This window comes from Barbus barbus (genome assembly GCF_936440315.1).
Source record: "Barbus barbus genome assembly, chromosome: 3".
NCBI lineage: Eukaryota > Metazoa > Chordata > Actinopteri > Cypriniformes > Cyprinidae > Barbus > Barbus barbus.
This window is the reverse complement of record NC_136731.1, coordinates 23,930,683-23,948,284: the sequence shown is the minus strand read 5'-3', so window position 1 is coordinate 23,948,284 and position 17,602 is coordinate 23,930,683.

Below are 17,602 nucleotides of genomic sequence, written 5' to 3'. Positions count from 1 at the left end.
AGTAGCTAAGTAATGTAATTAGTTACTTTTTTAGGGAGTAACGCAATATTGTAATGCATTACTTTTAAAAGTAACTTTCCCCAACACTGAACAGAATAGAAAAAGAATAGGGAACGCTAGTGTTAGAGGGTCTTGTTTTTTTAAACCCTCAAGCATCCTTTGTAAAGCAGCCCTTAATTTGTCCTTTGTGGACAAATTTGGGTACGAAGGTCTAAGGTGTGATCCCATTTTTTTTTTTAAATAAATGTCAAATCACTATTGATTTTTATTTTTTAAACAGTTTCCTTAATCTGAGCATTACAAGGCTTGGCCTAAGTACAAAACTTTTCCTAAGTTTGAACACACCTGAACACACACACACACACAAAATGGCTCAATTCATGTACTTTGCGGGCACCCATAGATAACGAATGGGAAATACTAAAATTCAGATTTGTCCAATAAAAATCAACAAATCCAACACGATGCAGATCATACATTCATACATAAATTAAGGGGTGAGTTTATACAACATTCTCAATGTGGCTCACTCACTCACTCACTCATACACACACACACACACACACACACACACACACATATACAGGTACAAAGCATTGAATGAGCCTGTAACACAGTGGTTTTTTTATTTTTAATAACCCAATGATTGTTTTTTTGTTTAGTTTTTTTCCAATCACACCCTTCAAAGTCAGATCAAAGTCCTACTGCAAGATTTGTTGATTATTCCAAACAAAAAATGTCAGGAACGTGCTACTTGTTAGGTTTATTGTTTATTCTTACCTGTTTAGTACCATTTTACTTTTTTGAGTTATTCAAATTAGATTTTTTTTTTTTTTTGGTAGAAATAAATGATTACTCTGTCAGATTTGTCTGTAAGCATATTTTGGCATCTTTGTATAGTCTCACCCAACACATTTTTTTTTTTTTTTTAAATTCTACAATTTTAACTTGTGATAAAATCTAATACTTAAAGGGGTCATCGGATGCTCATTTTCCACAAGTCGATATGATTGTTTAGGGTCTTAATGAAAAGTCTATAACATACTTTGGTTAAAATTTGTCAATGGTAGTGTAAAAAACCTTGAAAACAGCAGGCCGTATTGTTGCATACCGCTTTAAATGCAAATAAGCTCTGCTGACCCCGCCCCTCTCTTCTGAGCCTTGAGAGAGGTAAACTTTAGGAACATTCATTGTGAAACTTGCTAAATAGCACGTTATTAGTAGGGATGGGTGAAAAAAAATCGATGCATCGCGATTCTCTCTCCAACGATTCTGGATCGATTCTGAGCTTAGTTTTTACCAGATGTGCAATGACGCTGAGTTTGCTTTAGAAACATTCTGCTTGCTTCCAATTCCTCACACACATACACCACTTGAACCTAACGTAAAATAATCTGTCATAAAGTTCGGAAAGGTTAAAGCGAATTACAACGACATTCACGGGCTATAAAGGTAAATTTGGTGCAAAACAACTGAGCGTCCGTGACAGCAGAATTTGTAGTTGTAGAGAATAGCCACACATGTGTATCAGTAAATTTGAAGCCACAGACAAAAGTTGCAAACTTGTAGATTTTTTTTCTCTCTCCCACAAACACAACACAACAGTTACACCTCCTCGAATCCTTCATTGCAGAAACACAAATCCTATTCTACGAATCACAAATCAAGAAACTCGTACTCTCACATGTTTTGCTGCTATTGCTGCAGTGAATATGGTGCAAAACACATTCACACACCTGCATCAAAAATGTGAAGTCACGCTCTCTCCCTTCAGCACCACATATCTGTGTGATAAATGGAGCAAAAGTGATTTGTGCATCTGTAGAGGCAACAGCGAGCACTCTTCAGAGATCAGAGGATTTCGGTCAATCAGAAGAGCTACACTGTATCCGGTTTTTGTTATTTTTTATAGTTGTTAATTTTTTATGTTCAAGTTTGTGGATCTTATCGTCTGCAACGTCAGGGGTGTATTTTGGAGCCATCATTACGGTGATTACATCAGCTGGTAATTTAAGTTATAAGGTCAGTTTACCGAATTAATCAGGGAATTAATCAGAGAATTAATCAGGGAAGCAGAATAATTCTACATTGCCTTTTTATCGCAGGTTATCTCAGATGTTACAACAGCAAGCTAACGTGAAAATAGTAAAGAAAAATGAGTTAAGACACACCGCAGTTATGTACATCTTTTTTATTTTATTATCAGGTTTTAGTCTATTGGTAATGTCACCTGCAACGGAGGTGTAATGGAGTCTTTTCTGTGACTGAATCATAGAGGTTTTAACAACAGGTGAGTAAGCTGCCATATATTAGCCAAATTAGACCAAGTATCAATTAGACTGGCTGCAGCTCAATAACCCACAGAACGGGTTTTATAGGAACGGACTAGCAATATATAGGAAGTTTGGCTAACAAATATTATGAATGTTGTTTATTTTAATATAACCTGTAAGTTCTGTTATTGTATGGTAGTTTGTTCTCTGACCATAAACTACAATAACACTAACAGGATTGTGACTCTGTTACAGGAGATTGCTTCGAGCACAAACAGGGATGCTGACTATGAGGGGCAGAATCATCAAATGGCCAGCTGTCAATTTTATTGAAATTAGGTAACTCAAAATACATTTGATTTTACATTATATTTACATTCCTGCATTTGCCAGATGCTTTAATCCAAAGCAACATGTGCTGCATTAGGTACACATTTTATTGAGTTAAGCTACCCAAACAGTATTTTCAATTACTGCTTTTTTATTATTATTATTTTCTAGTTTGTGGTCTGGATCATATCATCTGCAATACATTCCAATTGGAGGCTTTTTTTTTCAGATGGTGGATCAGCACCTAGAGATGACCTCTACAGCCAGGACACCTAGATGAGCCCCAGAGACTGATCCCCAGTGAAGACCCTGTCTCCAAGACGGTCATTGGGACAAGACCACAGGGACCAGATGAGTCCTTTGCACAATCTGACTCTGCTGCAGCATGGAACAACCTGCTGGTTCATCTGGCCAGAGAAGAACGACACACTATTTCCCTGTTTAATACTATAAAGCTGCTTTGACACAATCTGCATTGTAAAAAGCATTATATAAAATAATGGTGACTTGACTTGACTTTGATCTACAGGAATGGATTATAAATTTAATGATTTGTGGATTATCAACTAATTATGCACCTTCCTTGTAGGTGCATTCAGAGAGTATATCGTATTTTTTATTAATCTCAAAGTGCACACAGCACAAGATCTGGCAGTTAGGGCAAATTCTGTAAACACTTCTTTGATTTTATTATTTTTTTTCTTGTGCTTGCAGGTTCATTCTGAGAATCAATCCTGGTGGCACCAAATGCCATTCAGAGTCACAGATCAGATGGAATTCTGGAAAGAGTGCGCAAAGACAAAGCATCAGCCTGAATCCCCTCGTGGTGTTTCTCGTCAGGGAGCTTGTCAACTTTGCCAAAATTACTGAAATGTAACACAACAACACAAACAAATTTTTACTGTACTTATTTATGTGAAGTCTGTTTTGCCATGCTGCAGATACTGTCCCCAGGGGACTGTGGTGATGCCTTTTTCAGCTAGCACATGCTAGAGTTGAAGATTTGTAATTTGTATTTTTAAAAAGAACATTATAAAGACAAATGCTAATGAGTTATTGTGAACTTTATGGGGTTGTAAAATAATACGGTTATATAGTGTTGTACTGCAATTAGATTGTTTTATACAGGTAAAAAATGACAATCAACTGAACAGTACTAATATTGACAATACAGGAATAATATTTTAAATGAGAATACAGTAATAATATATCCACCTACTGTAAAATTTACAGCAATCTCTACAGTGTAGTTTAGGTGCCTATCCGTTGGCACCCGAACGAGCAGGGGGTAATAATAAAATAATAATAAAAGCTGTGAGCATCTTCCTGAACGGACAGCAGCAAATACCAATAAAGGTACATTTTCTTTCTTTTTCTGAAATCATTCACTGTTATACTGTAAAAAGTCGTGACGTAAAGTCGAGTAAAAAAAAATTAATTTTAATTTATAATTTTAAAAATATATTAACAAATATATTTAATCATCTTGTAAATGACACTCTCATAATTATCTATGTAATTAACGGGTTTATCTTTTATGAAGCCTCTGTGTGAGTTGAAGCTGTCATGAGTCCGGGTCCTGTGCTTCTCCCTGTCGCCACAGGAGGCCGCCATCCCCCATCCTCCCGGACTCATCTCCCGTAACCACATACACCTGTCACATTACATACACCTGTCACATTACATACACCTGTCACATTACACACACATGTCACATTACACACACCTGTCACACTCATTACACCCGCAGCTGTTCCCCATTGCCACGGACTATATAGTCTCCCCTCTCCCACCACTCTGCCTGGTTGCATTATTTATTATTTGATGTGTTTTGTTTCTAGTGTCTGCTCTGGTCTGGGATACATGCACTGCCTTGCCGTTCGTATCCCAGTCCGTTACTACTTTGTTTTTTGCCGTGTTGGCGTTTTTGTTTGTATTAAAAGAGAGCCTTACCAGCACTTGGACCCTGACTCCGTCTTTTCGCGGCACTTCCTTCGCCGTTCCGTGACAGAAGCAGGGATGGGCAAACTTGGTACTGGAGGGCACTGTCGTGCAGTTTAGCTTTAACCCTAATTAAACACACCTCTACCAGTTAACTTAATTAGGACCAGTGTTGGGCTAGTTACTCAAAGAATGTAATATATTACTCATTACTAGTCACTCCTTTCAAAAGTAATATTGTTACTTTACTTGTTACTTTCTGGCAACAGTAATTAGTTACACTACATTACTGTTTCTTCATGCCCCACAGAAGTTGTAACTGTGTATCTTCCACATAAAATTCTTCTAGAATGTTACTAATAACATTTCTGTCTCATCATTTGACCAAAGTCCACATTGGTTCGCAGTCAGAAGTTATTAAAAACACTCAATAGTGATTGATACAACACTTCTACTTGAATGTCACTATCAATCTCATTAATTGTCATGTGCAGCTTTAAGCTAATTGTAAGTTCTCCATTACATATACATTTCATTATGTATTTTATGAAATCACATAAGTTTGTAAGAAACTGTCTGATTTTTCAAAAAGATTTTTAATTATAGTAATATAATGTAGCACATGTTGATCAGAGGGATGTGGGTGGGATGTAATGTAGTAATGGGATACTTTACATGTAATGGGAGTAAAGTACAGCCACAACTTACACAACAGTGTTCAGATCATCTTTTTTCCTGACAAAATCAATATAATGCAATATTTCTATCTGCTGAATCTAAGCTTTTCCATATTCCAAGCTTGCCTGCTGCACTGGAGACATCACATGCATGTGTGAGTCATGAAAATTATTAAAATAAATCTTGGAATTATTTGATTGTTAGATTTTAAATCAGCAGGGTTGAGGCAAACAAGATCAGAATCAGAATCAGAAAGAGCTTTATTGCCAAGTGTGTTTGCACACACAAGGAATTTGTCTTGGTGTTATGAGCTTCCAGTACAGAAAGTACAAACATAGTGCAGACAACATATAATTAAGGTGATAAAGAACACTAATGAAGAGAATATACAATAATTAAGGATAACAATAGTAATAAAAATAAAAATATACAGAAAAGAGACATGACCATAGACAGAACTGTGAATGTGCATGTGTCCTATGTACAGATGAAGGTTTGATGGGTTATTTACAGATGTACAGTACCGGGGTGTGTTATGTGTTGTTAAGGTGGGATACGGCCTGGGGGAAAAAACTGTTCTTGTGTCTGGCTGTTCTGGTGCTCAGTGATCTGTAGCGCCGGCCAGAGGGCAACAGTACAAAGAGAGAGTGAGCTGGGTGTGAGGGGTCCAGAGTGACTTTCTTAGCCCTTTTCCTCACTCTGGAGGTGTAAAGTTCTTGGAGGCTGGGCAGAGGGGCACGATAATCCTCTCAGCAGTCCTAACTGTCCGTTGTAGTCTTCTGATGTCTGTTTTGGTAGCTGAACCAAACCAAACAGTTATAGAAGAACATAGGACAGACTCGATGATTGCAGAGTAGAACTGTTTCAGCAGCTCCTGAGGCAGGTTGAACTTCCTTAGCTGGCGGAGGAAATACAGCCTCTGCTGGGCCTGAGTCAATGTGATTGTCCCACTTCAGGTCCTGGGAGATGGTGGTGCCCAGGAATCTGAATGACTCTACTGAAGTCACAGTGCTGTTCATGATGGTGAGTGGGGGGAGAGCAGGGGGGTTTCTCCTGAAGTCCACTATCATCTCCACAGTTTTGAGCGTGTTCAGCTCCAGGTTGTTAAGGCTGCACCAGACAGCCAGCTGCTCAACCTCCTGTCTGTAAGCAGACTCGTCACCGTCCTTGATGAGGCCTATGACTGTAGTGTCGTCCGCAAACTTCAGGAGCTTGACAGAGGGGTCCTTTGATGTGCAGTCATTCGTGTAGAGAGAGAAGAGCAGTGGGGACAGAACGCAACCCTGAGGGGCGCCAGTGCTGATGGTGAGAGTCCTGGATGTGAGTTTGCCCAGCCTCACTAGCTGCTGCCTGTCTGTCAGGAAGCTGGTGATCCACTGACAGATGGAGGAGGGCACAGAGAGCTGTCTCAGTTTGTCTGAGAGAAGGTCAGGTATGATGGTATTGAAGGCCGAGCTGAAGTCCACAAATAAGATCCTTGCATAATTCCCAGGTTTGTCGAGGTGTTGCAGGATGTAATGCAGTCCCATATTGACAGCGTCATCCACAGACCTGTTTGCTCTGTAGGCAAACTGAAGAGGATCCAGCAAGGGTCTAGTGATGTCCTTCAGGTAGGCCAGGACCAGTCTCTCAAGTGACTTCATGACCACAGACGTGAGTGCGACAGGTCTTTTCTGTTTTCTGAAGACCCGGTTCACATCCTCTACACAGACTTTAAACGCAGGTAGAATGGTGGGGGAGGGAGTAAGGGGGGTTGCAGGGGGGGAAGGTGAATGTGTGAAGTGCAGATCAGAGCGGGTGTTGGGTGTCAGTCTGGCCTTTTCAAATCTGCAGTAGAACACATTGAGATCGTCAGCCAGTTGTTGATTCTCTGCAGACTGTGGGGGTGGTGTCTTGTACATGGTGATGTTCCTCAGACCAGTCCATACCGACGCCGGATCGTTGGCTGAAAGTTCTTTTTTCAACTTCTCAGAGTAGTTCTTTTTAGCCACTCTGATCTCCTTTGTTAGTCTGTTCCTGGCCTGGTTATACAAGATTTTATCCCCACTTCTGTAAGCGTCCTCTTTGGCCTGACGAAGTTGTTTGAGTTTCCCAGTAAACCACGGTTTACTGATAGTAAGATAGTAAGAGTAGTAGTAGTAGCCTAATTCATAGTAATAATACATGGCTCAAAACTTAAGCACCTTCTCAAAACAGTTCTTAAGCATGCTTTTTTGTTTATGTTTGCTGACAGACACCAGTGTTTCCCGCAGACTAGCAAATGCAAGTTGATTCTCTGCCAGCAGGAGGCGCTGTTGGAGTGTGATATATAGCTGTTTCCCCGGTAACGACTGTAATCAAATAAGCGCTACTTTATCAGCCATTACAGGAAAGACCAAATGAAAATTAGCATCAAAGCTTTTCTGAAGAAAACGGACGGTTCTTTTAAAAGATACATTCATATAAAAACACCCGCGCAGCATTTTATTTTTGAAACGCGCAGTGATCAGTTTATTCAACGAAGTATAAGCCTTTTGGAAAATCTATTTGTAGCGGTCAGTTTTGATATTGTGACAAGCCGCCACAAATAAATGTATACACTGGGCACTGCTATAAGACAAATTGCCATAATATAAGTGATAGCAAAACAAAACAAACAAATAAAAATATTAGCGGTGAAATGTCGCCCGATTATGTCAAACCTCATATGCTCACTGGATGTCATGATGACAACAAATGTCATGAAGGAAAAGTTTCAATATCTCGCCTGCAATTTCGGACCTTCTCCAAAAAGACATAAAAAAATAAGAATAAATAAACAAAAGATTTACATAACGTGCGTTTATCAAAGTAGGAAATATAATTAGTGTTCTTGAAATATGAAATAGAAGCGGGTCCGGATTGAATTCCCTACGGGTCCGGATCCGGACCGGAGTCTGGACTTTGAGAAGCACTGCCTTAGACCTTGGTGTCAAAATTAAGGGCTGCTATAAAAAGGATGCTTGGGATACACCCCTGGACTGTCTGTGTGTATGTTTTCCTCCCTATGTGCTCTCAGTGACCCAGGTTCTGTTTCTCGTTGATTGTATTATTTGGTTCAGGTGTGTCTTTGCAATTACTCTCGTTACCCCATGTATTTAAACCCCAGTCTGTGCTGTTGCGACCCCGAGACGGTCACTACAAATAAGGGGAAGACGTGAGCATTTACGTTGGAAAACATTTAAACTTTATTTAACCGTCAGGCCTAAAATGAATTATTCCTTAACCCGTCTCGAGCCAAGAAAGCAGAGCATAAAGACCAGAGAGCTGACACTGGATCCAACCAAGAGCGAAGACAGAAGTTTTATAGAGCAAAAACCAACTGGTGTTCCCAATGATGCAGCAATCATTCGGACACCTGCAGAGACACAGACACAACACACACACGCACACCCACTAGTGAGCAGAGCTTTAACATTTTCTAAAGCATCTTGACAGGTCGAACTCCAAACGAACGTACGTGATGCTTTCAACAAATCGGTCAGTGGGGCAACAGTTTCTGAAAAGTTCCTGAAAAAATTCTGATAATATGCCACCATCCCAAGGAAGCGCATCAACTCCCGCTTTGTACAGGGTGGAGGATACTTATCGATCACCTCAATCTTTGCATTCACCGGACAGAAAACACCATGACCCACGACCTTACCCAAATAGGTCACCGTGGCCCTAGCAAACTCACACTTCACTAGGTACTAGGTTCACGGTAAGCCCAGCCTCCTTCAAGTGCTTAAACAAAGACTGAATTCGGGACAGATGTTCCACCCACGAATTACTATTCACTACCAAATCATCCAAATAAACTGCGCACCCTTCAAGGCCAGCTACCACACAATTAATTTGCCATTGAAACATGGCTGGTGCGTTTCCTAATCCAAAACTCATAACATTATATGAATATACACCAAACAGATTAATAAAAGCAGCGATTTCACAAGCACGCTCAGTCAAAGAGACCTGCCAATATCCTTTTAATAAGTCAAACTTGCTAAGATATTTTGCTGTTCCCACCTGATCCATACAATCTTCAATACGTGGAAGCGGAAAAGAGTCTGGTTTAGTAATTGCATTTCGCTTTCTATAATCGGTACAAAACCTCACTGTCCCATCCTTTTTTTTTTACTAACAGACAGGGAGATAACCAGTGGAGGATAATGGAACAGCTAGATTATTTTCAAGCAAATACTTAACCTCTGACTCCAGTTGTTTTCTTTTTTCCCATGGTACTCTATAAAATTGCTGATGTATTGGAGGAGAATCACCCACATCAATATCATGCTGTAAAACGTGCGTTTGAGTAGGTACATCAGAAAAGAGAGACAAATATTCCTCATTTAACAACCAATTCCGAACATTTTCCAGTTGGAATATGTTTCAAGAAAGTTGGAAAATTTCTCAAAATTTTCGAATTACTTGATAGAGGACACAACACAATAGAAGACAAATTACTCCATGACACATGATCTACTGGCAAAACAGTCAATTCTACTGTATGTAGAAATGCTGATTCATCCTGTACATAATAAGGTTTATGTAAATTCACGTGACAAACTTGGGTATTAGCCCTTCTCTCTGGTGTAGCAATTACATAATTCTCATCAGATACTTTTCGAATAATAACATAAGGACTAGAAAATCTAGCTTTAAAAGGAGAGGAGATTATAGGCAACAAAGCAATACCTGATCCCCAGCACAAAAGGATCGACGCTCAGTTTTGCGGTCATATAAACACTTAATTTTCCGTTGAGTCTGCCAACTTGACAGCCTCAAACAGTCGTCTTTTAAAACCATCAACATATTCAATCAACTTCTTTGGTGGCTCGGAAGGAACACAGCTGTCTCGTAGTACAGCTAACGGCCCACGAACAGTATGCCCCAAAAAAAGTTAATTCGGGCTAAACCAAGTGTGCCACACTAGTCCTCAAAAGTGAAGCCATCGTGTTTCGATCGCCCCAGGTGGCTGGTCCCAGTATAGGTCATAAACCCTGCCCTCTCCATGTAATCTAATGGGAAGTGAGACAAACTAAATAATTAAATTTCACTTCAAATAATTGTTCAAATGTTTGTTTTTTAAATAAAATTGGTTTTAGTTTGTTATGTGAGAGTATAAAAACAGGAGTGTGACGTCATGATTGACAGCTCAGACTGACAGCTTCTGAGGCGCAAACTGACATTTTCAGGATTTTCAGGAAGAGATTGGAGTTATATTTACCTTATTTCAATACAAGCCTCTTATACAGCAATCAGCAGACAAAAATTAGAGCAGTCAGGCTAGTTTAAAAAAGAGTCAGAGGCATGTGCTTGCGATCGACTCAGCGGAAGTGTGGGCGGAACGCAGCTCCACTTCGCTCACTACTGACCGCGCCTATTGGGACGATGGTGGCTTCACTTTTTTTCAATGGAAGTGAGTGAAGGTCCATCTTTTTTTACAGTCTATGGGCTAAACCCAGTACTTTTGTGGGTTGCTTCTCTGGCCGCTAACATAAGCCAAGGTAAGCCCAAATATAAGATGACCCTGATTATAAGATGATCCCCCTTTTTAAAGATGTACCTTTTGGAAAAGGCATTTGAAAACCAAATCTTGTGTTAATATTAAGAAAATATATTTTTCTTAAATTATTTTCATGTTGCGTATTTTTTATTCTATTTTAATTTTTGTTCTGAATGTATGGTAAATACTGGTAAAATGTACCAACAATCACATTTAAAATATACACTTTTTGATTTACCATAAAAATAACAGGTAGCCCATCTGAATTATCCATCTCATAGTAGCCTATCAAAATTTCATTATCAGTAGAAGTGAAATCTTATTGTAACCTTCAAATCTGGGTAGGCTACTGTCTTACATTTTAAAATCACTTACCGAGGAAGTTTGTTCCCATCAGGCTAACATGACAGTCACGATTCATGCCGCTGTAAGCTTTTCTTTTTCTTTTGTTTTCACTCACAATCTTCTAACATTATTACAACACACATTACATTACGTATTTCTTAGCACACTCGTTTTACGTGTATTTTGCGCAAATATGTCAAAGTCTAGACCCTGAATATAAGACGACCACGTTTTTTCAGATGTAGTTCCAAGAAAAAAAACATTGTCTTATATTCGGGTCAATACGGTAATTAATCGCAACGCATTAGCAGCAGGATATCGTGTAACGCATAATAGTCAGCAAATACTCAGTGCCAGATTTAGAGTGGGGTAAGGGACCAACACAATCCACAATCAAGTGGTTAAATGGTTCAGTCACAACAGGAATTGGTCGCAACGGAATAGGCTTCATGGCATGTGTGACAGGTCTTAGTATATTTAGAAACATCGCGTTTTAAGCGAGGCCAAAAAAATTACACAATAAGCAATCATAAGTCTTTTTCACCCCAAGATTCCCCGATACATCATCATGGCCACGTACACACTGCAGCTAAATTTGGTTGTCAGTTCACCTTTTACTCCTTAATCGCATTCTGTACACACACAATTCACTAAAATACGGGCGTGACAACCGCATTCCACAACCGCATTAACTCCCGAAAAATACAGGTCGTGACAACTGCATTTCGAGAAATTCTACTCAGTGTGTATGGAACTGAACTGAACAACTAGTTGCTAGTGACATATTTGAACGTGCATCAATGTATTCATCTGTATGTGAGATGTAAGAAAATAACGGTGAAAGAAGTCTTAACTTAGCACAGGGCTAGCTGCGCTCATGAGCCGTGCAGTAAAGTGACAGTGTTGCCAGTTCTTCATAGAAAAAAATACAAACAATCAAGGACAAGTACAAAAAAAACACTAAAACACCCAAAATGCTTTATGTTTCATAAAAATGTATATATCTCATATCCGTGAAAGACCACTTTATTAACTTCATAAAGTGCCTATGAGCTAAGACCAAACCACATGCCTGAAAGCACTTGTAAATATGAGGACATGGCAACATTGCAAGACAGTGCTCTCTAAAGCGATATAGATAGCTGTTTGATTTTGGTAGCATGTTCTTAACTTGCTAAAAAACAATTAAATCAACAAGATCCTCAAACGATTTGATAGCCGAAGCGCATTCAACCAATGCATGAAAAAACAACTCTCATTCACGTGCCAGTTCGGGGAGTCAACCCACCAAATGTTTGGCGATACGCCTCTGGCACTATTTCATACGCCTTAAGAACTGCACTTTTAACTTTATTGTAAATTTGACTATCACTCCAGCTTAAAGCAGAATAAGCCCTCTGTCAGAACACATTGTAGCATTAAAGAGCGTTCAGCTTTCGAGCCAATTTTGCTTGTCTGCAACTCGTTCGAATAATACGAAAAAAGTGTCCACATTCTCCTCATTAAACAAATGCATCACCCGCAAATTTGCTGCCACATTAAAGATAGTAACAAGCGGCCCACTCTCTGCCACCTCATTTAAGCCACCGACAAACCTAACGATTCCGCTGCAGATGACATAATTCCCTTATTTATGAGAGCCACTTGTAAAACAGTTCGAATATTCTGTTTCAATTATTTATCATTCGTGGAGAGGACAATATCATAATGTGCTGCAATTTCAAATCTGTTGCGTGTCAACAGATTTAAAATTTGCTCAGACAGATTTTCAATAAATTCACTTATTTCAATTGATGTCATATTAAATAATTATGCACACAAAGATTTCAATCAATACTACAAAACTCTTTCAGATTAAATCCTTACCTTCGCAGCTGTCAAAACAATAAAAGAAAAAGAAAAAGAAAGAAAGATGAGGAAAAAAATCAAATGCCCTGAAGATCAAGTCTTACAGCCTACCTACATAAACATACATAAACCTTACTAAGTAGTAGGGGTGGGAATTTCACGATCCGATCCGATTCCGATTCTGGGAGTCACAATCTGATTCCAAAACGATTCTTGATCTGCATTTTTTCCCCAATTAATTCTTCTGCTGTGCAAATACATCTTTACAACTTTACATTTTAACCAAAAATGGACTTTCTATGCTTTTTCTTTATAGTTGGGATCTCTGTATGTCGGTACTGCCATCTTAAAAGTAGGGGTGTGAATCTTGGTTTCACAATTCAGTTCAATTACGATTATCATTATCAACTCAATATCATGATGCGTCACATTCTCAGTTTTCTATATTACTGCACATGGCTACATTTTCATATAAATTTTAAATCAGATTTATTTTGTGCAAAATGTACTTTTTTATTATACAAGCAGGCTACTTTTTAAAATAATTACTTATTTAAAATAAGTGTTCAAGTATCCGAAAGTTCACAGACAATACTTATGGGTTTTTCTTTTTTTCCTCATCATTATTGCCGTTTGATTATTACTGATGAGATCATAGACAGTGGCAGGTTTAACAGGCTGCATTCACACCAATGCACAGATCTATTTCGATATATCAGATGTTTTGTCCTGCTCTGAAAACATAACTGACTGTGTGTACATCAATTTCGTATAAAAGTATTCGAAAATACAAGTGCATTTAACCGCAGCTGCAATTGAGCTTAAGGACAAACAAACACAAAGCGCACGTGAAAGTATGTCAGTGCTCGAGTTTTGTGCATCTAATAGTACTGCATTCCAAACGGTGTAAATGAAAGCATATCTCAAGTAAAACACGGCGGGTGGAGGCACACACTGTCTAGCGGAGCTAGACAAACACGGAATACGACGACTAGGCCCTTGCTGCTTGGTCTGACCTGAGCGGACTTACCGGAAACGGTGTGCACGGAAACAGAAATGCAGTAAATGCGGGGAGTTGAAGCCAGGCTAACGGTAGTGAACGTCCCAATCTGCAAACTTTTTTAATGGCTGTAATATATGGGTGGAGATAAGAGACGGTCGGGGGTCTTAGGAACGCCCTGTTCAGGGTGGAACAATTTCACCTTTACAGAGCTGTAACGATCATACATATCACACCATCTGAACATCTTGTCAATACATGTAAAAACATTGTCAATTATATGAACATCTTTCCACTGAAACAAAAACTTAATGTCATAGTGCATGTAGTGTTCAGCTTCAGGAATAGGCCACACACGCTCACGGATCTTTGCTTGTCGTTGCAGCAGAAAATGTAAACACAGTCATCCGGTAACTTTTTACTGTGATCCCCGACCACATGAAATCTTGTGTCAGGTACTATACTCACCAATCTGACACATGGTATTGGTTACAACTACTCCTATATATTAATTTTAGAATTATCATTAATAATATTTTCACATTTAAGCAGTGTTGTTGTCTCACAGATTTGTCTGAGTGAGAGCGCACGACACTGACGCACACTGAACGCGTGCACTCTCTCTCTCTCAGCGTGTGTGATAGAGCGAGCGATAGACATAAAAGACTCACACAAGCCAATGTAGCCTTATGACATAATAATAGTAATAATAATTCTACTTTTTAATAACAAATAATTACAATAAAAGTAAAACATGTATGCATGTGTATACACCAGGGAAGAAATAAAAGTCATATTCAAGTAAAATTATAATTATTTTCAATAATGAAAATATTTATTCTTTTTTCTTTTTTTTTTCAGATTGTCATCCGATTGTTGTAGTGATCAGTCTAGCAGTCATCCTGCATCTTGGATTTGCCATGTTCAGTTTGTACAGACATATGCATTATCTGATATTGAGTGATGCTTTTTCTTTTTCACCCCTTTGTTTTTGTGTCAGTAGCTGCACCCCAAACGCTCCACAGCACTTGTCACAAGTCTTTGGCTTGTAAGTATATTTTTGTAAGCTGACTGTCAAACACTTTCTCAATATTTTTGATTTAGGTTCATTAAATATATGTTATGCAGCAGTTATTTATTTATTTAACAGTCTAGCATCATCTGATCTGTTTTAAAAGTAATGTATTTTGTAGTTTGTTAGTGAATTTTGATTATTTAATTACACAACATATTTTGTGAATAGTGAATTGTAAATACTTCTAATATTTTTGAGATTGCTTGTTTTGTCAGATTTGTCAAGATCTGAAAAGAAGTTCACCTGTGCCATGTAAGTAACTGAATGTTATATTTTGCTATAGAGTAGATGTGTAAATAATATATGGTTTCTTTTAGGATATTGTAATCAGATGGGCTAGGACATAATATCTTAAGATTAATTTTGTTGTACAAGTGGTCAAGTAGTAGTGACCATGCAGGGTGCTCAAATTTTTATAGACCTTTTTTTTTTTTTTTTTTTTTTTTTTTTTTTTTTTTAAACTGTAAAACTGTCAACATAATAATGTCTGCAAAAGTGAAAAAGTAGTCTGAATTTCTGAAATGACTGTTTAACCACATGACATGATATCTTTTTTTTTCATCTCCATCTTCTTCCTACCTGGTCTTTATGCTAAGTTAGGATAAGCAGCTTCATGTTTAAATAGGCAAACTTGTGCCACATATACCAGACTTATATATATAATTATAATTTTATATATATAATATATAATTTTTCTGCAAATACTTCAGTGTGCTGGATCGAGAAACTGAGAAGTTTATAAACAGATGGCATGGAAGAAGAGAGCAGGCCCTACAACAAATACATTCTTCTTAAGGTATGCTCCAAATTGACCATTTACCATTGAGATCACTGAGATCTGACTTACTATGTGTCAATATGCATCCACTCTTTATCTCTCTTTAATTTATTCTGTCCCTCTTTTAGGATAAACTTGAGGTCCTGGGAGTTCTTAGAGGTTCTAAAGTGTTTTTTATGCATTTGTTAATTCTTCAATAATAAATTCAAATAAATTCTCATATTTCTTACATTTATATGGTGTCATTCTTACTGGGAGGTGTCGAGGGGGGAACAGCAGGTGTGCGTGTGTGATATTTGTGGAAACAACATTGTTAAAAAAAAACGGAGGAAGTCTTTAATAATACATTTTTGTAGTTTTTAGAGAACCAATTAATTACATGAACAGTTCTTATCCATGTAGGCTATATAGCAAACAAGCTAGTATTGTTTTGGTAATTTGTGTTGTTGTTAGTAATTAATTAAATATTTGCTGAAATCGCGTTTGGTCTCGTACTGTATCGCGTATCTTGTCTGTGTTTTGCACTTGCTTGGCCATTTGTAGTTGATAAACAGGAAAGTGGGTCCAGCTGAATTGAAATGGTGATTTGTTGGATTGGTATAATAAAGGTTATTATACCGCGGCAGTCGTTGTGTGAAGCCCTCTTAGTGTGAAGACCATCAACTCTACCGTGCGACTCCACCGGGCAGGGATAGAAGTATCGCTTTTTATTTTAGTTTTTTCATTTATATGTTTATTATTGAAATGTTGTTATATGCATGTGTCAATTTTATTTAATTTCTTTATTTTCTTAAATATGTGGGTATATAGTATTTATAGAGTTGTAATTTTTAGTTTTAGTTACTTTTTCTTATTTGTAAGTCGCTTTGGACAAAAGCGTCTGCTAAATGACAAAATTAAGTAAGTAAATATTTGTTTGTATTTCATATAGCCTACATTTCCATTTGGAATCCAGTACCGGCTAATTGTATAATCTATGCTGGCGTGATTGTGGCCCGATGCCGGCAATGGCAGCTCAGTTTCGGCAACCAGACTTGGGCCAGCGTACTCGGGCCGATTCTGGCGCGTCATTCACTCCCGTAATTCACAAGAGTCCGGCAACCGCATCCGGGCCGAGTTATTTCTTTCGGCTTGCTGGATTTGGGCCGTTATCAGGCCGTATCATTTTGGCTACCTGGGGATGGACTATTTTGACGATGCTTTTCATAATTTTCTGGACCTTGACAGAGTAATTTACTTGGCAGTCAATGGGACAGTCACAAGCTTCCCGGTTTTCATCCAAAATCTCTTAAATTGTGTTCCGAAGACGAGCAAAGCTTTTACAGGTGTGGAACGACATGGGGGTAAGTGATTAATGACCACATTTTCATTTTGGGGTGGAGTATCCCTTTAAAGCCTTCGTACTTTCTGTTTTTAGCTATCACACATTTAAGAACACAAATGGATGAGTAAAATATTCATGTTTTATGGCATAATTGTTTATTTTAATCATTTTAATTTCTCAAATTCCTCAGACATTTATTTATGTGAATTTGATAGTTTGTTATAATGCACTGAATAAATGCAATCAAATAATTCAAATTCGAAACGATCAAATATAGTTTATACATACCATAAGAAAGAAACTGTACATTTAAATTTGTATATCTTTAACTAAGGAATTAAGTCAATTAGTGGATTGACATAAGGAATCAAGTCAAGCATGAAAAACAAAATCTGAACATTTGTATTGGTAGTAGATAAGATGTCAAAATTGTGAACATTGTTTTTCATAATATAATGTATATTGAACATTGCAAAAACATAATTTTTACCAACATTATTTTTG